The sequence below is a fragment of the Stegostoma tigrinum genome, chromosome 23 (assembly GCF_030684315.1).
Source record: "Stegostoma tigrinum isolate sSteTig4 chromosome 23, sSteTig4.hap1, whole genome shotgun sequence".
NCBI lineage: Eukaryota > Metazoa > Chordata > Chondrichthyes > Orectolobiformes > Stegostomatidae > Stegostoma > Stegostoma tigrinum.
In genome coordinates, this window is record NC_081376.1 from 51,176,196 (window position 1) to 51,195,343 (window position 19,148).

Sequence of the window (19,148 nt, forward strand, 5' to 3'; positions counted from 1 at the left end):
AAGTGGAATGTTGAATAATAAGGCTCTACAGGTGATCAAAAGTATCAGACAGTGTGAGTAAAGTGTCAGCAGCTGAACAACAAGTGAAGGGATGACCCATAACCCAATTAAATGAGGCAGAGAGATGATTGCAAAAAATTGTAAATAAGGTGGTGCTGGAGACAAACCAAATGACTACGATAACATGATAGGTATAAGAGCCACATGCTGAGGGTTGAACCAAAGTAATAAGTAATCCAAAACTGTATGGGCTAATTAAGGTAGAGAGATCATAACAATTTATCAAGGTGATGGTGCCAAAACCGGTCAGTGAGGACGATTATACAGATAAAAAACAGTGTGATGGGGTCACATGTAGCGTGGCATGAACCCAAGATCATGGCTGAGGCCATCTTCGTGGGGATGGAACGTGGCTATCAGTTTCGGCTCAGAAATTCTCCATTGTTATGTATCTCAAAGGCTGCCTTGGAGGATGCTTACCCAAAGGTCAGAGGCTGAATGTCCTTGACTGCTGAAGTGTTCCCCGACTGGGAGGAAACATTAGTAGTCAATTGTTGCGCGGTGTCCACTCACTCCATTGTCGCAGTGTCTGCATGGTCTCAAAAATATACCATGCCGCAGGGCATCCTTGACGGCAGCGTGTGAGACAGACAACATTGGCCAAGCCATATGAGTATTTGCTTGTATGTGGTGGGTAGTGTTCCCACATGCGATGGTAGTATCCATATTGATAGTCTGACATGTCTTGCACAGGTTGCCATGGCAGGATTGGAAGGTGTTGTGGTTGATGTCCTGAAGACAGAGTAGTTTGCTGTGAACGATGATCTGTTTAAGTTTTGGCAGTTCTTTGAAAGTGAGAAGAGTAGGCGTAGGGATGATCTTGGCAAGATGCTCATCGTCATCAATGACATATTGAAGGCTGCAAAGAACATGGTATAGTCTGTCTGCTCTGAGTAAGTAACGGATAATGTAGAGTACTCTTGTTGGATGTATCCTGTGTCTGTCTTCTGAGGAGGTCATTGTGGTTTTTCATTTTGGCACATTGGAACCGGTGATTGATGAGTTAAGCATTGCATCCCATTCTTATGAGGGTATCCTTCAAAATCTTCAGGTGTCCATCATGTTTCTCCTCATCTGAGCAGATCTCACATATACACAAGGCTTGTCTGTAGAGGATGGCTTCTTTTATATGTTTAGGGTAGCAGCTAGAGAAGTTCAGCATTGTAAGGTTATCCGTGGGCTTGTGGTACAGTAAGGTACTGAGGTGTCTGTCCTTGATGGTGATGCATGTGTCGAAGAATTGAGACTGATTCTGAAGAGTAGTCAGTGGTAAGTCTGATGGTGGGATGAAACTTGTTGACATTGCTGTGTAGTCATTTCAGTGATTCCTCGCCATGAGTCCAAAGGAAGAAAATGTTGCCGATTGGTTGGAGATCCTGTGCAGCAAAGCAGTCTTGTTCGAACTTGTGCGTGAAAATGTTGGCAGACTGCATTCAAATTTTGTCCGCATGGTTGCTGTGTGTGTCTTGATGAAGAGCTGGTTGTTGCCATATAATGGAATGAAATTCACCCTCAGAGGACAAGTGAAAGTTGTCAGACGATTATATAAACACAATCAAGAAGGTGAGGGCATCAATGCAGCAAAATATGATCAATTATATGCAGAGACATGAAAGACAACTGAAACTGCTTTCAATAGGAAGTTTGAAGATCTGGAGTTCGGGAGACATTAAGCAAAATCCTAAATAAAAACTGAAAGAACTGTGGATGCTGTAAATCAGGAACTAAAACAAAGTTTCTGGAAAAGCACAGCAGGTCTGACAGCATCTGTGAAGGAAAAAACAGAGTTAACATTTCGGGTCTCGTGACCCTTCCTCAGAACTGATGATGGCTGGGAAAACGTCACTTTTTAACAGGGTATAGTTGCCATTTTAACACGCCACTCTGTTCCCTGGTCAACATGTCTGCCTCTGGCTTGCTGCAGTGTTCCAGGAAAGCACAACACAAGTCACTTGGTGACTCTGCAGCCCTCCCGACTCAATATCGAGTTCAATAATGGGGCCTAAACTCTCCCATGTCCCAGTCCCCTACCCTACATACCAGGCCTTGTTACCACATAGCCTGCCATTACACACCCCCTGTTGTTAGTCACTGATAGTTCCCATTAACAACTATTCACCCTCCCAGCCTGATCATTATCAACTCTTTGTCTGTCCAACTGCTCTTCTCTCTTTAGGCTCTATCCTATCGTTTACTCCCTACCCAATCCCCCTCCTTTTTTTCCGCATATAAACTAACGTTTTCCCAGCCACCATTAGTTCTGAGGAAGGGTCGCTGGACCCAAAAAGTTAAATCTGTTTTTTTCCTTCACAGATGCTGCCAGACTGCTGAGCTTTTACAGCAACTTTGTTTTTGTTCCATTTAGCAAATCCATTCATCTAAGCTTAAGGAAGTCTAAAGTTTGGATTGATAACCTTAAATATACCAGAAGATACTTGAGCATTTTGCAGGCCATGAACCCATTCCTTCTGAACAGATCCCAGAAAATTATGAAGATTTTTTTTACAGGTCTTAAAAGTCTTCCTGGTGAATATAATCTCAGCATAGATGAGAGTAGTCAATACCTGCTGAGGAGAGTTCCAGCTGCCCTCAAGTACAAGGTGGAAAACATGAAAGAGGAAATGGAGGCCCCACACATGCAGAAGGTTCTGAAAAGAATGGAAAGATAACAGTGCCATGGAGTCATTTCTAGAAGAGCTGGTGGCTACTGATAAGCAAGTGAAAGCAGAATAAGTGGTCATCACTGAACAACTGAAGAAAATTGTGAAAAGAGAAAAAGGGCGAAGATGACGATGTAGTTGAAGATGCCTGAAATCGATGGGTCATGCACTGACAGTGTCAGGACTTTGCTCAGGTCCTGACAAGGTGAGAGCTGTAGCAAAGATACACCAGTCAAGAGATGTAAAAGCAGTGCAATGACTGATAGATGGTTCAAAAATGCAACCAAAAGTTCTTGCTTAATTTGTTATCTGTGTTGAATTTCTATGCACTGTTATGATGTGCATTGGTATGGGGCACAGAGAGAGAAGCAGATTTCAGTCAAATCAAACAATTAATGATGGCAACCCCAGTGCTAAGGGACAATTATGACAATGATGAAGTCACATTGCAGTGTAATTTGAAGTAATTATTACGCAGCAAGGATGACTGGTTATATTTGTCACATGACACCAGGTTATAGTCCAATAGGTTTACTTGAAATCACAAGCTTTTGTGATGCTGTTTCTTTGTCAGGCAAATTCACTTCACCTGATGAAGGAGCAATGCTATGAAAGCTTGTAATTTCAAATACACCTGTTGGACTATAACCTGATGTCGCGTGACTTCTGACTTTGTCAAACCGAGTCTCTTACTGACACCTTCACATCACAGTTATATTTGTACCCAGGACATTAACACAAAGTGAAAGATGCTATGCTTAGACTCATTAGAATAAAAGGTTTTTGCTTGTAAGCATTTTACTCAATACCTGGTTGGGAAATACAAAATTACAGTGACTCCTAACACAAGCCACTTCATCAAACCACTTTGATACGCTATAAAGCACCTACAAAGAATGTTATCAGAGATAATGGGAACTGCAGATGCTGGAGATTCCAAGATAATAAAATGTGAGGCTGGATGAACACAGCAGGCCAAGCTGCTCCTGAGATGCTGCTTGGCCTGCTGTGTTCATCCGGCCTCACATTTTATTACAAAGAATGTTGCTTTGTTTGCAGCTATATCATCTGAATATGATCTATACACATGCACATTACTAACTTGCTGTCAAGGGTAGCGTTGCCAAGAAATAAATTGGTAAGATGGTAAGACAGAGCGTTGAATCTAGAAAATGCAACAAGAAGTCACAGTTCAGCATATTCTGGAAGTCGTGAACCCACCAGAGATGTTGAAAATGAAGGAGAACTATGTTATTTAGAACAAGTACATATCAAAGGAACGACACTCCTCAAGGAAACACATTGCACCAGAAATGACCAGAAAGCTGACAAACTGACAGTGACAACTTGCATTCACATCAGTCGAAGACCTAAGACTTCAGGGGCAATGAATGAAATGCACATACAGAGACTGATGGAAATTGGACTGACTAGAATTACCATAGTTTTATTATGAATTATCATTTTTTGGGTTGACCAGGTATGTTAGGCAACTTGTAGCTGCAAATGGTATGCATGCACATTTCTTTTTGTTTACTTGTTTTTGTGAAAAACGGGAGTGCCAGAAAGCCAGTGAATATACTATGCCCTCTAACTCCGCAGCAATCTGATTTCATTTTAACTTGTGGCAGCCATTAAGACACATCACTTGAAACAATTACCATGCTTCAAAAATGTCATGAGGCAACAATTCTTTTCATAATTGTGTTCTGCAGCAGTCTGTTGCCACTGAGCAAATGAATGAAATAGACATAACAGCAAAACCTTATTGCTGCAATGGTAGCAGTATCACTGCAAATCTTCTCATGCAGTTTTTCATGGCTGAAAATCTGTTTATCTAATTTACTAACCCCTCACATTACAAAAATAAATCCCAATGAGGTACTCCTGGGAAATAATTTACTTACGGTTTGTCAGCATTCCTGACATTAGATAAGAATTTTGTCACATTCAAACACAATGTGGATTTCCCAAATACTGTTTTGCCAAAGACCTTTGAAAGTTGACCTAGTTAGAGCGACTCCCAAAGCTGAAAGCTGCTGAGGCAAAATTGTGAGCATCTGCCCATGTGTTCCAGATCAGCTCTACGCACTGACTCTTTTCTACTGAACTGCAAAAATCGGTGTTTTAACTAAGTTCCAAAGGTAAATTTTGAACAGCACGGATTTGAAACAATTGCTCATTTCTAAATCATAGTGTAACTAAAATAATGTTAAGTCTCACTGGGGTAGTTCACTGGAAATCAAGCCTCACTGTTCCCAGAGTTATCACAAAATTGTTTGTAAGATACACAAAATACCCCCATTTACCTGTCTTTTAGACCAATGTTGGTAGAAGGTGTGGCCAGGCTTCTGTACTCCATACTAATTACCGTTTATTGCAAACAAATAGATTCTAGCTACAGATAACAATCGTGAACTATTGACATATCAATCTACTAGACGAATACACTTGCGCGCACGTGTGCGCACAGACTCAAGAAACATTGGGGTCTTTAGCAACAGGCAGGACTAGGAAGACAATTCAATGGTCTTTGTCCACACTGTTCACTGAAATGACCTGTTTGGCTTGTCAGCACCTGCTACTCCTTGATCTTACTTCTCCAGGTACATTCATTGGTTTGCAGGAGGCCGAGGAATTCTCCAAATGATAAGGGAAAATAAACTGGCATTCTTCAAGCCTCTATGACACCCCACCCACATGATATTCTCCCTTTCGCTGTAGGCAAAAGTACTTGTCACTCCTGGGACATCTTGGGTTTCTTGCATTGATGCCATTTTTAAAATGCAATCAAGCACTCAGTCAAAAGCTGTAGGTATGGAGCTGCCTTGCGCACTTGATTTTATTTGTTCCGGATATGGCACACAAGTGAAAATTGTGGCCTCATTTTGCAGATAAGGACCCAGAGGCACTAGAGGAAAGGATGCTGCAAAGCGCTGTCTTCTTGCACCAGAAACAGCAGAGAAGGCTGCTATACCAGACCCTGCCAGCCTGATCTTACACTGCCACCTGGGCCAGTGCAATCTCCATAGTCTGGAGAAATGTGCAACAATGATGCAAGAAGCTTGATTATGTTCTCCATTCTGCCAGGATAAGTGCCATAATCTTTTCTCAGTAAGCTCAACTGACTCTACGTCTGTTACTGCACCCACTTCCCACTGCTCCTAAGATGCTACTTGGCCTGCTGTGTTCACCCAGCTTCACACTTCATTATCACACTAAAGGACATTCTCTAACACTCTGACTATCACACGCAGCACCAACCCTCACTCATTTTCGCCCACCCCAATCTCCCCTCCCACCCCTCTATGCATCCTATTCACTAACTCAGAACACCTCACAAGATGTCCTCCATCTGCAACATCAATAACAGCTGTGTCACCCACATTCATCTTACTCAATGCGTCACTTTCTCATTGCAAAAGGAAACAACCCATAATAGCACAAAAATGACCAGGAAAGGTGGCGGGGTGGTTGACATTTGGCTCCTTACTCCCTATGAAGAGAGGATCCTGATCCTGACCCTGACGTGTCCAAGCAAATGGGCTTATATTGGAGGCTGTCTTTGACTTACTGTGCTGGGACCACCTGACTGAAAAGTGTCACCCTTGACTTGAGTAAGGACTACAACACGTTTACTTTGAGATACAGTCATTTGGTTGAAGATATACAGTGTGTTTATCATGTAAACTGCTGGAACATGATGCAGGGTATAAGATTGCAATAGCATGTCCAACCCCATAGCCACCAGCTGCTAACAAGCTGCGTCATTTTGTGCCTGCCCTCAAATGTACAGCAAGACAGAAACACTGTAAGATTAATGGCTATGGCTGAAATAGCAAAGTGCACAAAGGCAAGGCAAGGACGCTTACAGCACACAGATAGGCTCAAGGTGAGTGAGTGCAAAGAAAGCAAGTGAGGAGCCCCAATAAGCAGGCTGATTCATTTGATAGACTGGATGCCTATTTTGGTGAGGAAATCCTTCTTGCAGCAACAATGCATCAAAAGGTTCCAGTGTGCCCCAAAGTGCAGTGTTTAAGTACGTAAGTGTACTGACAATGGATTGGTGATGTACCATAAGGGTGCAGAGAGGCTGATATGCGTTGGATGCAAATGCCTGTGTATGTGGGAAGCCTGGAGCTGCTGCCCATGACCTGAGACATTGGTGCTGGATGTCCCCATTTGAGGTCTGGAGGATGGTTTTGCATTTCACATTGACTTTCAGATCAGGAATTCTCAGTATCTAGTTTGAGTCTGGCGAGTAGTAGAATAGAAAAGTTCATATTAATGAGGTGAGATAATGTAATAATGAAGATGTTGATGAATGATTATTTGCATCGGCACCACAGTGGCTCAGTGGTTATCACTCTTGCCTCACAGCACCAGGCACCTAGGTTTGATCCCACCCTATGGCGATTGTCTGCGTGGAGTTTGCACATTCTCCCCGTATGTGCATGGGTTTCCTCTGGCTGCTCTGGTTTCCTCCCACAGTTCAAACATATGGCCATGCTTAATTACCCATAGTTCCAGGGATGTGCAGGCTTAGGTGGATGAGCCATGGGAAATGCAGGATTACAGGTGGAGCAATTGCAATGAGGTCAGCCAGGTGGACCTCATTGAATATGAGTTCCTTGGTCGGGGCTGTTAACCAAGTCTGATCAGAGAGTACTGGCTGACAGATATAAACAGGAGTGTCAGGGGTTCTGTTCACTCTCTGAGCTAGCTGGGTCAGTGTAACCTATGAAAATATAAATAAAGATGACCTGGTGACAGGATGCTGGCTTTCGAGGAGTTATTTCAACAGGGATGGTGGCTCTTTTCAGAGAGTCAGTATGGGCAATGATGGGCCAAATGCTCTGCTTCCACACCGTAGAGATTCTATGATTTAACAGGGTTTTCACTGCTCACTAGTAAAAATCTTGTCTTGGAACTTAGTTGGAAAATGCAAGTTAACAAAGTGTGGAGCTGGATACATCCAGTTCCACACTTTGTTATCTCGGATTCTCCAGCATCTGCAGTTCCCATTATTTCTGGAAAATGCAAATTGTTGGTTTTGATGTTGAGAAAGGCCCCACATGATTCTCTCAAAGTTTTCACCATAGTCTATGTCATTGAGATCTTGGCCTTGAAGACGCCACCCAATATCTTTTAAAATTTACTTTGTACTTACTTGAAGTTAATTCAAAAATCCTACCAATGACAAAATCGTGGAAAGAAACGCAACCAAACTAAGAAATAAAACACATAACAGAGTTTCCAAGAAGTGTGGCCATGATTTGACAATAAACTTGATGTAGAAATTTGAAGTATGGTGTTGGATTGAGTTGTTTTGCTTGCATTGTATTATTTGATTACCTTTATTCTACACTCTCTATTGGTTTTAGACTCTGTGATTATGGAGAATGTGAGAAATTGCCGCACGTACAGAACATTGAAATCACTGCAGCATTGTGTAGAATTTAGCTTATTGTTGCAAAGATGGTATATCAGGTAAAATATAAATGTGTCAGCAGGCTGATCAATGTCAAGTACAATGATTTTAACTTCAGCTAAATATTCTGATCGAAAGCCGACTTATCCGTATCAATTCGATCTTCAGTAACTAACACAAAATTGGCTGAACACTGTCACCTCATTTGAACATTACATCTTTAAAATGGGCTGTACTGCTGAAGTCACCCCTTGCAATAGGAGTGTTAACACATTTCAAGATATTTGATTGTTGACGTGCTGCTGTAAACACATCACCATATCCTGTGCTGCAAGAAGACCTAGATTAAAAAAAAACATGTTTATATATCCTCCACTTACATGTTGTTCTTTTGAGGAAACTCAGTCACATAATGGATTAATGTATTATCCAATCACCTTTCAAATTATGATTTAATCCATCCCGTTAGGCAGAGAGGCGCAAAGAGGGAAATCCAGAGTTTAAAACCTAAGGAGCTGAAGGCACAGCTGCCAAAGCTAGAAGAACCAAAATTGGGGATGCACCACAGGCATGTTTCAAGTTGTGCAGAATCTTCCCTGACATTATGCTGCTTTGTTTATTACCATTGATCTCAACTATATATAACTGTATGAGATCAGCTTTTTGTGATGTCATGCCATTGTGTATTTATCCTAAGCTTCAACTACTAATGAAAAACAATTCTGTTCATTTAAAAAACTGAACCTCTGAAGCTGATTGGAAAGTACAAAATAAATGACAATGACAGTTTTACACTTTCACACCAACACTTAGCTCAGCATATTTTTACATTTTTGCTGTTAGCTTAGACTCATGACCAACTTTTGAATGATCCAAAAGAAAATGACAAGCCTTTCGTACCCAAATTTGACAGGTGATCCATCAGGTATCAAAGTTCAAATACATTTCAATTCCAACTTTCTAATGATTATAGAAATGGTTTATTTTGGCACTTTCTACAGATATTTCATGAGTAACTTCCAGAAAATTTCAATTGTTATTCTTTTGTACATAAACTAATGTATGTATGTATATATATAATTAAAGCACAGTCTCACCAAGTTATCGGAGTTCAAAAATGATACTAAATATCATCTTTATTAAAACAAAATTCATAAGCAGCAAATACTGATTATTAGAGAAAAAAAAATCTCTGATCATCTAATATATGAAATGCCTAAGAATACAGGCTGTCAAGGTTTGAAGTAATTTCCTCTCCAGAATAAAGCACAACAGGTACCATACTGCCGCATAACCAGTTTTCCAGTCAGTTCTGGATTGTATTTCACACACAGAGTGCCAGCTCTACTGAAGTGAAAAAAGCAACTCTGAGATATATGCAGTTCAGCTCTGTAGTTAATACCACTAAATTATTTCTTGGGGGAAGATGACAAAATGTGGCTGATCTCTAAGATGCTACAAAACTCATTTATCTCAATTCATTTTGACAAAAATATATTGTTTAATCTAAATAATATATTTATCATTTCAGAAAAACGTTGGGGGATGAAAGGTTGTTCTAAATTTTATTTCCTTTGACCTGTGGTGAAATATGTGTAATTAGTTTTGGAATGTTGACTTGTTTTTAAACTAAGGCAGATGGATTTTGGTCACTTTTTTGAAGATTTTATTTCTTTTAACAGAATAGAAAATCATTTGGACATTCATATCCAAGAAGACAAATGACTGCTGTGATGTAAACTGTGTGATTGATAATATTTAATATCATTTATTCTAAGTATAGGTTTCTGGTTTTTGAGACAGTAACTGATGGGTTTCTCTGTGTTGGAAATGAATGATTAACATGAAAGCATTTCTGTCGCCATGTTGATTTTAAAAAAAATTTTTAAGGTCTCATTTCAGAATGAAGGGATTTTTATGCACCACCAACGGAATTTATTTTGTTTCTCTTGGAATGTTTTGTGACCTAGCAAGTTAAATAATGCAACTTAAAGGTTTGTGAGAGAATTGTGGTGCTTGTTTCTTTCTTCAAGCTGAAGGGAAATATCCAATGCTTAGAGGTGGCGACTTTTGGTTTCAGTTCTACTTAAGTATTGAGCAGTTCTATGAAGTCCTTGGAATAGGATGGCTATACAGACCTGTCCTCCAGAAAAGGGAAGGCTATATGGTGGAGTAGGTGACCTCAGATAAAATAGTTAATGTAAATCAGCAGACCAAAAGTATTGAGATAAAACCTTGAAGATGGTACTTAAAAACTGATACAATAGCTCCAGGAAAAATCTGAAAGTTGAAGTCATAAGTGAATCAAACCTATCCAAGCTGCTTTATACAGGGCCTTCAGTGTGGATACCATGTGTGTTTTGGGTACTGTACAAAAGCTGTTTTGCTTCTTTACAAAGGAGAGTTTTGTTTTATATTTTTACTGAGCTGAAAATCTTTGAATATGTATCATAAGCAAATGATTACGTTTATTTGGTTTTATCTTTATGTCCTTTGATAATAAACTTGTTTTATTGTCAAAGCAAAATGTGCAATGTTCCTTGCTTATGTTTCAGTGAGAGACCACTTGCTTAACTCCAAAACAAATCAAACTATGATGTATCAAGACAGGTTTCTGCCTGGGATCTGGATTGTCCAGTACTAACATCAGCAGGAGCAAAACATAACCTGGAAGATCTTCTTTGGTGTGAATGGATAGGATGTTAATACGAGTGAGCTTAAGACATAAAGTAAACAGAGCAGAACAACAATTTTGATTTCAGAGCAAAAGAATCATTTTGTTTTATCAGTTCATAAATGTTCAGAGTTCAGTTTTGAAGGTTGAATAGTTTCTGCCAGCAGGGGAGCCAAGATTCTTCAGGTGAGTTGAGTTAGGGGAACCAGTTACCTCAGCAGAAGTTTTTTTTAGGCGAATTTGAGCTTGTGCATAAGTCTTCAGTTAGTGCCAAAGTCCTAAAGGACACAAAAGCTAGAGAAGGGTCTGGGCCCGAAACGTCAGCTTTCCTGCTTCTAAGATGCTGCTTGACCTGCTACGTTCATCCAGATCCACACCTTGTTATCCCAGGTTGACAGCAGTCAGTGAGGGACGAAACAAAAAACACACTTGACCTCATCCTTGATAATAAAATGTGAGGCTGGATGAACACAGCAGGCCAAGCAGCATCTCAGGAGCACAAAAGCTGACATTTCGGGCCTAGACCCTTCATCAGAGAGGATGAAGGGTCTAGGCCCGAAACGACAGCTTTTGTGCTCCTGAGATGCTGCTTGGCCTGCTGTGTTCATCCAGCCTCACATTTTATTATCTTGGAATTCTCCAGCATCTGCAGTTCCCATTATCTTTGACCTCATCCTTAACTGGTCTGACGACTGCAGATGCATCTGCCCATGACAATATCTGTAAAAGTGATCCCTGCACGTCCCTTCTGCAGATGAAGAAGGCTTGTATTACGAACAGAGGTTGACTAAGCTCAGACTTTTCTCTCTGGAGAGAAGGAGGAAGAGAGGTGGCCTGATCGAGGTGTACAAGGTAATGAGAGGCATGGATAGAGTCGATAGCCAGAGACTTTTCCCCAGGGCAGGATTAACTGCCTCAAGAGGTCATAGTTTTAAGGTGTTAGGAGGAAGATATAGAGGAGACGTCAGAGGGAGGTTCTTCACCCAGAGAGTTGAGTGCATGGAATACTTTGCCAGTGGTAGTCGTGGAAGCAGAGTCATTAGTGACATTTAAGTGACTGCTGGACATGCACATGGACAGCAATTAATTGAGTGGAATGTAGGTACGGTTATTTTACTTTTGGATTAAGATTATTCCACGGCACAACATCGTGGGCCGAAGGGCCTGTACTGTGCTGTACTTTTCTATGTTCTATGTTCATGTTGAGAATATCCTCCAATGTGCTATGTGGCATATCACCATGCTAAATGGGACTGACTAAGAATAGATTAGCAATTAAAGGCATCCATGACATGCTGTGGGCCATCAGCAGCAGCAGCAGAATTGTACTCCAGCCCAATCTGTAACCTAATGGCCTAGCATATTCCACACTCAACCATTACCATCAAGCCAGGGGGATTAATCCTGGTTCAGAGGACAGCGAAAGAGATAATTTCAGAAGCAACACCAGACAAATCTGAAAATGAGGTATTAAACTGGTGAAGCGAACAAACAGTGTAAATAGAAAGTGGTAGACAGAAGTAAGTGTCCGTCAACACAACCAACAAATCAGATGTATGCTCTGCAGCCCTGTCACATCCAGTCATGAATGGTGATGGGCAATGAAACAAATCACTGGAAGAGGAGGCTCCACAAATATCCCCATCCTCAATGATGGAAGAGCCCAACACATCAATGCAAAAGATAAAGGTGGAGAAGTTGCAGTAATCTAGCAATGCCAAGTGGATGATTCATCTCAGCCTCCTCTTGCAGTTCGTAGCATCACAGTTTTCAGCCAATTCAATTCACTCCAATGAGATATCAAGAAACAATTAGAGTCATTGGATATTGAAAAGGCTAAGGGCCTTGACAGCATTCTGGCATTAGCACTGAAGACTTGTAATCCAGAACTTCCCGCTCCCCTCGCCAGGCTGGGCCAGTATAGTTATAACACTGAGATTTACCTGCCAAGATGGAAAAATTGCCTAGATATGTCCTGTACACAAAAAGCAAGACAAATTCAACCCAGCCATTACTGCCCCATCAGTCTACACTTGACCGTCAGGAATGTGATGGAAGATATCATCAGCAGTGTATCAAATAGCACCTGCTCAGCAATAATCTGCACAATGGCGCCCAGTTTAGGCTCTGCCAGGGTCACTCAGCTCCTGGTCTTATTACAGCCTTGGTTCAAACATAGACAAAAAAGCTGAATTTTAGAGGTGAGGGAAGGTGAAAACTTCTCAATATCAAAGCCACATTCGTAGCATCAAGGAGCACTGGCAAAACTGGAATCAATGCGTATCGGGGTGCAAACTCTCTACTGGTTGAAGTCATACCTGGTACATAGGAAAATAGTTGTGATTGTTATAGGTCAGTCATCTCAGCTCCAGGAGGTTTCTGCAGGAGTTGCTCAGGGTGGTGTCCTAGGCCCAACCATCTTCAGCCACTTCATCACTGACCTTCCCTCTAAACTAAAGTTGGAAGTGGGGAAGTTCGCCAACAAGTGCACAATGTTCAGCAGCTCTCTTGACTCCTCAGATATTGAAGCAGTCCACATTTAAGTGCAATAAGATCTGAACAATATCCAAGCTTGAGCTCACAAGTGGCAAGTAATATTCATGCCACACAAATGCCAAGCAATGACCATCTCCAATAAGAGACAGTCTAATCACTACCCCTTGACATTCAGTGGTGTTACTGTCACTGAATACTTCACTATCAACATTATGGTGGTGGGGCAGGGTGTTTACCATTGGCCTGAAACTGAAACAAACTCACCATATTGATACAGTGACTACAAAAGCAGGTCAGTTGCTGGAATACTGTCGTAACTCACCTCCTGACTCCCCAAAGCCTGTCTAGCATCTACAAAGCACACATCAGGAGTGTGGTGGAATTGTCCCCAGTTGTATATTTAAGAAGCATGACACCATCCAGGATGCCATCTGATTGGCACCATCTTCACAAGTATCCATTCCTTCTATCATCAACACTCAGTAGGAGCAGTGTGTACTTTCTACAAAGTGCAATGCAGAAATTCACAGGAGATCCTTAGACAGCACCTTCCAAACCCATAACTTTCTCCATCTAGAAAGACAGGTTTAACAACTACAATAGAAACTCCACAACCTGCAAATTCACCTCCAAGTCACTCACCATTCTGACTTGGAAATATATCACCATTCCTTCACTGTTGCAGGGTCAAAACCATGGAATTTCTCCTTACAGGCATTGTGGGTCTAATGACAGCACATGAACTGCAGTGGTTCAACAAGGCAGGTCACCAACACCTTCTCAAGAGTAACTAGGGACAGGCAACAAATGCTGGCCGACCAGCACTGCCCACATCAGATGAGTGAAGACGTAGACCCACAAATTTGGGAACGCATTGTAAAATTGTCTCTGCAATTCAGGGAACAGAATCTGGAAGTAAGCAGAGACTGAAAGAGGTGAGATAGGAACATATTTTCTTTGACTTGAGTCTCTGTAATGGTTAATATTGGGAAGCAGATTCTAACTTTGTTTTGCTGTTTGTGTTAAGATCTTTCTAAACAGTCCTATATATCAATGCTGTTTGTTTCCATTTTCTCTTTTGTGTAATAAACAATGTTCAGCAGATCTGTTATTTAAAGAATATCTGGTGGCTTGTTCAGTGACTAACCATCACATTAACTAACTGAAGAAAATTAAGCACATGACCTATCAAGCCAGATTTCATTTTGGGATCTGATATGTCCAGTTGTGTAATCAACTGAGATTATAACAAACTGTACACATGATCAATAAATATCTTTCATATAGACTTGCAGGTGCACAATTCTATCTGTTATTATGATACCAACAAAGATTTTTAAAATACCAAGTATAAGTATAATTCCATTAATCCCAAACTGAAAAGGAAAACACTAGTTTTTATGCAATACCCAAAATGCACCTCTGGTACAGTATCCAACAGACATCTTTAATGTGGTACCCAGAAACACACACAGGCAGTACTCACACCAGAGTCCCCAGCTGTAACACCTAGAATATCTGGTAACTCCTCAGGGTTTTATCCCAACATTTCTGGTCTGGGGCTAATACTAATTATTTAATTTAAGGTAATCTAATTTCATTATATGCTTCCCTTCTCAGGAGACCTGATCTAAGCATTTTCATTAAAGGGCTATCTTTACCCCTCATTATTTTGTAAACTTCTGTAAGTTCATCTCTCAACCTCCTATGCTCCAGTGAAAAACGTTTCAGCCTGTACAGTCTTTCTTTACAACTCAAATTTTCCATACCCAGCAACATCCTGGTAAGTCTCTTCCAAACCCTCTCCAACTTAATCATCCTTCCTGTAACTGGATAACCAGAATTGGACACTATATTCTAGAGGGGCCTCACCAATGCCCTGTACAACCTTAACATTACTGCCCAACTCTGATACTCAAAGGAATGAGCAGTGAAGGCAAACATGCCAAATGCCTTTTTAACCTCACTGTGATGCAAAATTCAAAGAATTATGTACCTGCACTCTTAGGTCCTAATGCTCTACAACACTACTCAAGACCCTACCGTTAATTGTATATACCCACCCTTGTTTGTTGTACCAAAATGCAATACCTTTCATTTATCCAGATTGAACTCTATCTGCCATTTTTCAGCCCATTGACCCTTATATAATCTTAGATAAACCTTAATATCTCTTGTCTTTTCCCCAGGATAGGGGATTTCAAGACGAGGGGGGCACATTCTTAAAGTGAAATGTGAGAGATTTAAAAAAACACGAGGGACAGGTTTTTTGACACAGAGGGTGGTTCGCATGTGGAATGAACTTCCTGAGGAAGCTGTAGATGTAGGTATAATTACAACATTTAAAAGACATTTGGATAAGTACATGAATAGGAATTGTTAGGAGAATATAGGCCAAAAACAGGCAGATGGGACTAGTTTAGTTTGGGATTGTGCTCAGCATGGGCTGGGTGGACAAAACGGTCTGTTTTGTGCTGCATGACTCCATGATTTAAAAGGGATGCTCTGTCTGAGCTATTGGTATTTATGGGTGTTTCCTGTAACCTTGAAAAAGTCTTTCAAAATGCAGCTTGTTTATCTAGTTGTGTCATAAAACCCTACCAATGTATACAAAAATGTATTAATTCTATCGTTTGGCCTCAAAACTGATTTAAAATAAATCACCATGGCTACAAAACTCTTGAGAATCATTAACTTCAGATACAGAGAAAAAAAACCACAGTAACTATTTCAAAAACCAAAAATATAAATTTACAATAAATTATATTAAAAATGTATAAAAATCAGGCAGTTTACATATTTACTAAATATTTAGTGCACTGCAAGTCATTAAATGGTCTACAACATATTTTGAATACATCAGAGATAGTGGCACAGAGTACACAGTCAGGAGGGAGCTGCCTTAGGAATCCTCAACATTGACTCTTGACCTCATGGCTTCTGGTTAAACATCAGCAATGCTTAACCATGTACCATCCACCCTTGGCTGATGAATTGGTATTCCACATGTTGAGCAACACTTGGAGGAAGCACTGAGGATAGCAAGGACACAAAATGTACTCTGGGTGGGGGATTTCAATTTCCAAGAGTGGCTAGGCAGCAGTACTACTGATTGAGAGAGATTATGAACTGCAGATGCTGGAGAATCTGAGATAACATGATGTAGAACTGGATGAACACAGCAAGCCAAGCAGCATTATAGGAGCAGGCTGGTTGGGTCTTAAGGGACATAAAAAAAAGGCTGGATAGGTTGGAACTTTTTTCATGAGAACATAGTAGGTTGAGAGGTGACCTTGAAGAGTTTTATAAAATCGTCGGGGTGTAGATACAGTTAACAGTAGGTGTTTTTTTCCCCCTAGGATATTGGATTTCAAGACAAAGGGGCATATGTTTAAAATGAGAAGAGAGAGATTTAAAAAAGACACGAGTGGACAATATTTTACACAGAGGGCAGTTCCTATGTGAGGAACTTCCTGAGGAAGTGGTGGATGCGGGTACAGTTACAATGTTTAAAAGACAGTTAGGTAAGTACATAAATAGGAAAGGTTTGGAGAGATATGGGCCAGGACCATACAGATGGGACTGGTTTAATATGGGATTATAACCGGCATGGATTGGTTGGACCGAAGTGTCTGCTTCTATGCTGTATAACTGTATGACTCTCGGTTCAACCATTAAAAACCCTTAGGTCTTTTCAACTTGTTGCCAATGGAATACAATTTCATCTGCAAGCTTTCTCTTCATGTCTTTGCCTCAGCACAATCCAAGGCACAGCAATCTGCACAATGGATAAGGAAAGCAGACATGTCCTGAACACACTCCATCCAACAGAAGTCAAACTCTGTGCTACCAGCACCAATCTACTCCACGTTGGCCATTAGGCCATTTAGGTCACCCTTTAAAGTCTGAATTCCAATGACAATATACACTGTAGCATGTGTTTTCTGTCTCATAGCTATAACTAGTAATGGTAAAAGCTGCAATTCCTTTCTGTACCATGGCTGATCAAGAAACTTTTCTGATTTTATCGTCAGCTATTACAGTATATTGGAAGGATTTACAAGTTGACCCTCAAACTGTTTGGCGATGCTGTAAACTTACCCTCCTTGGTCCTCAAGTCCTGGAGTACTAGAATCTGGAACTTTTTTGGTTAAGAAGCAAGGATGCCATGCACTGTGCTATAATACCTCTCCCCCTTCCTCCTTCTCCATTATACGTGGTAACACTTTAAGCGAACTTTGAAGATTTATGCCTGAAATCATCAATATATCGTACAATTACTGAAGAGGGAAGACTCAATAGATGCTTGCATGATGTTGTTCTGCGTAACAACTACAGGAATTTTCAGGCTTTGCAATATCAATATGCAAGCCTAATCTTCAAATCAGCTGAGGGGTGTTCAGTAAGAATATCACCTGCTTATTATCTATGCTAGTAATATCTTCATAAGATTATAAGGACTGGAGTAGACCATTCAGCCTGTCAAACCTGCTCCATCATTTAATATATACATGGCTGATTGAACATTTTAATACCTTTTACCCACGCTATACCATAACGCCATTGATAATCAAAAAATTACCAATCTCTACTTTAAATAGATTCAGAACTCCAGCCATGGCTGAAGTTTTGAAATGCAGAGTTCAAGCTCGTGTAGCTATTGACACTTGCTTCAAATATGTATATCTGGGACTCATACAGCATTCTTTTTAATTTTCTGTCCAGTTGCATGGGCCACTGAGGTCTATGCACACCAGCAACTTCTGAACTGGAAGTCAGTACTAAAATTTGCATGCCAATGCCAAATGCGACGCACAGAAATTTGGAGCACAACTTAAAGGGAACGTTGGACACATAGCATATCCAACACTTAACACACATCATAGCATTTCCACATAGGAACAGGAGTAGGCCAATTAGCTTGTCAAACCTGCGCAATCATTCAATACAATCATGGTTTGTTGAACACTTCAACATCGAGGGCCGAAGGGCCTGTACTGTGCTGTAATGTTCTATGTTCTATGTTTATCTGCATAACACTATACAACACTGGTAATCAGAGGTCTATCAGTCTTGCCCCTAAACATACTGAGCCTCCATAACTCTCTGTGGTTGAAAATTCCAGATTCATTACCCTTTGAGTAAAAAGGTTTCTCTTCATCTCAGACCAAAGTGGCAACCCCTAATTTTTTAAATAGTGACCTTAGTTCTAGGTTACCCCACCAAAGGAACCATCTTACCTGTATCCACCCTATCTATGATAACAAGGTGAATATTTTCTGAAGAAGGGTCCTGACCTGAAACATCAGCTTTCCTGCTCCTTTGATACTGCCTGGCCTGCTGTGTTCATCTACTTCTACATCTTGTTATCTTAGATTCTACAGCATCAGCAGTTCCTACAATCTCCACCCTGTCTAACCTTTTTTAAGTATTTTAAAAATTTCGTTGCAATCACCTCTCATTCTTCAAAACACTAGGGAATACAAGAGATAATGGGAACTGCAGATGCTGGAGAATCCGAGAATAACAAAGTGTGGAGCTGGATGAACACAGCAGGCCAAGCAGCATCTTAGGAGCACAAAAGCTGATGTTTCGGGCCTAGACCCTTCATCAGAAAAGGGGGATGGGGAGAGGGTTCTGAAATAAATAGGGAGAGAGGAGGAGGCAGATCGAAGGTGGATAGATGAGAAGATAGGTGGAGAGGACAGTATAGGTGGGGAGATAGGGAGGGAATAGATCAGTCCGGACGGGTCAAGGAGGAGGGATGAGGTTAGTAGATAGCAAATGGAGGCGCGGGTGGGAGGAGGGGGTAGGAAAGAGGAAGAAC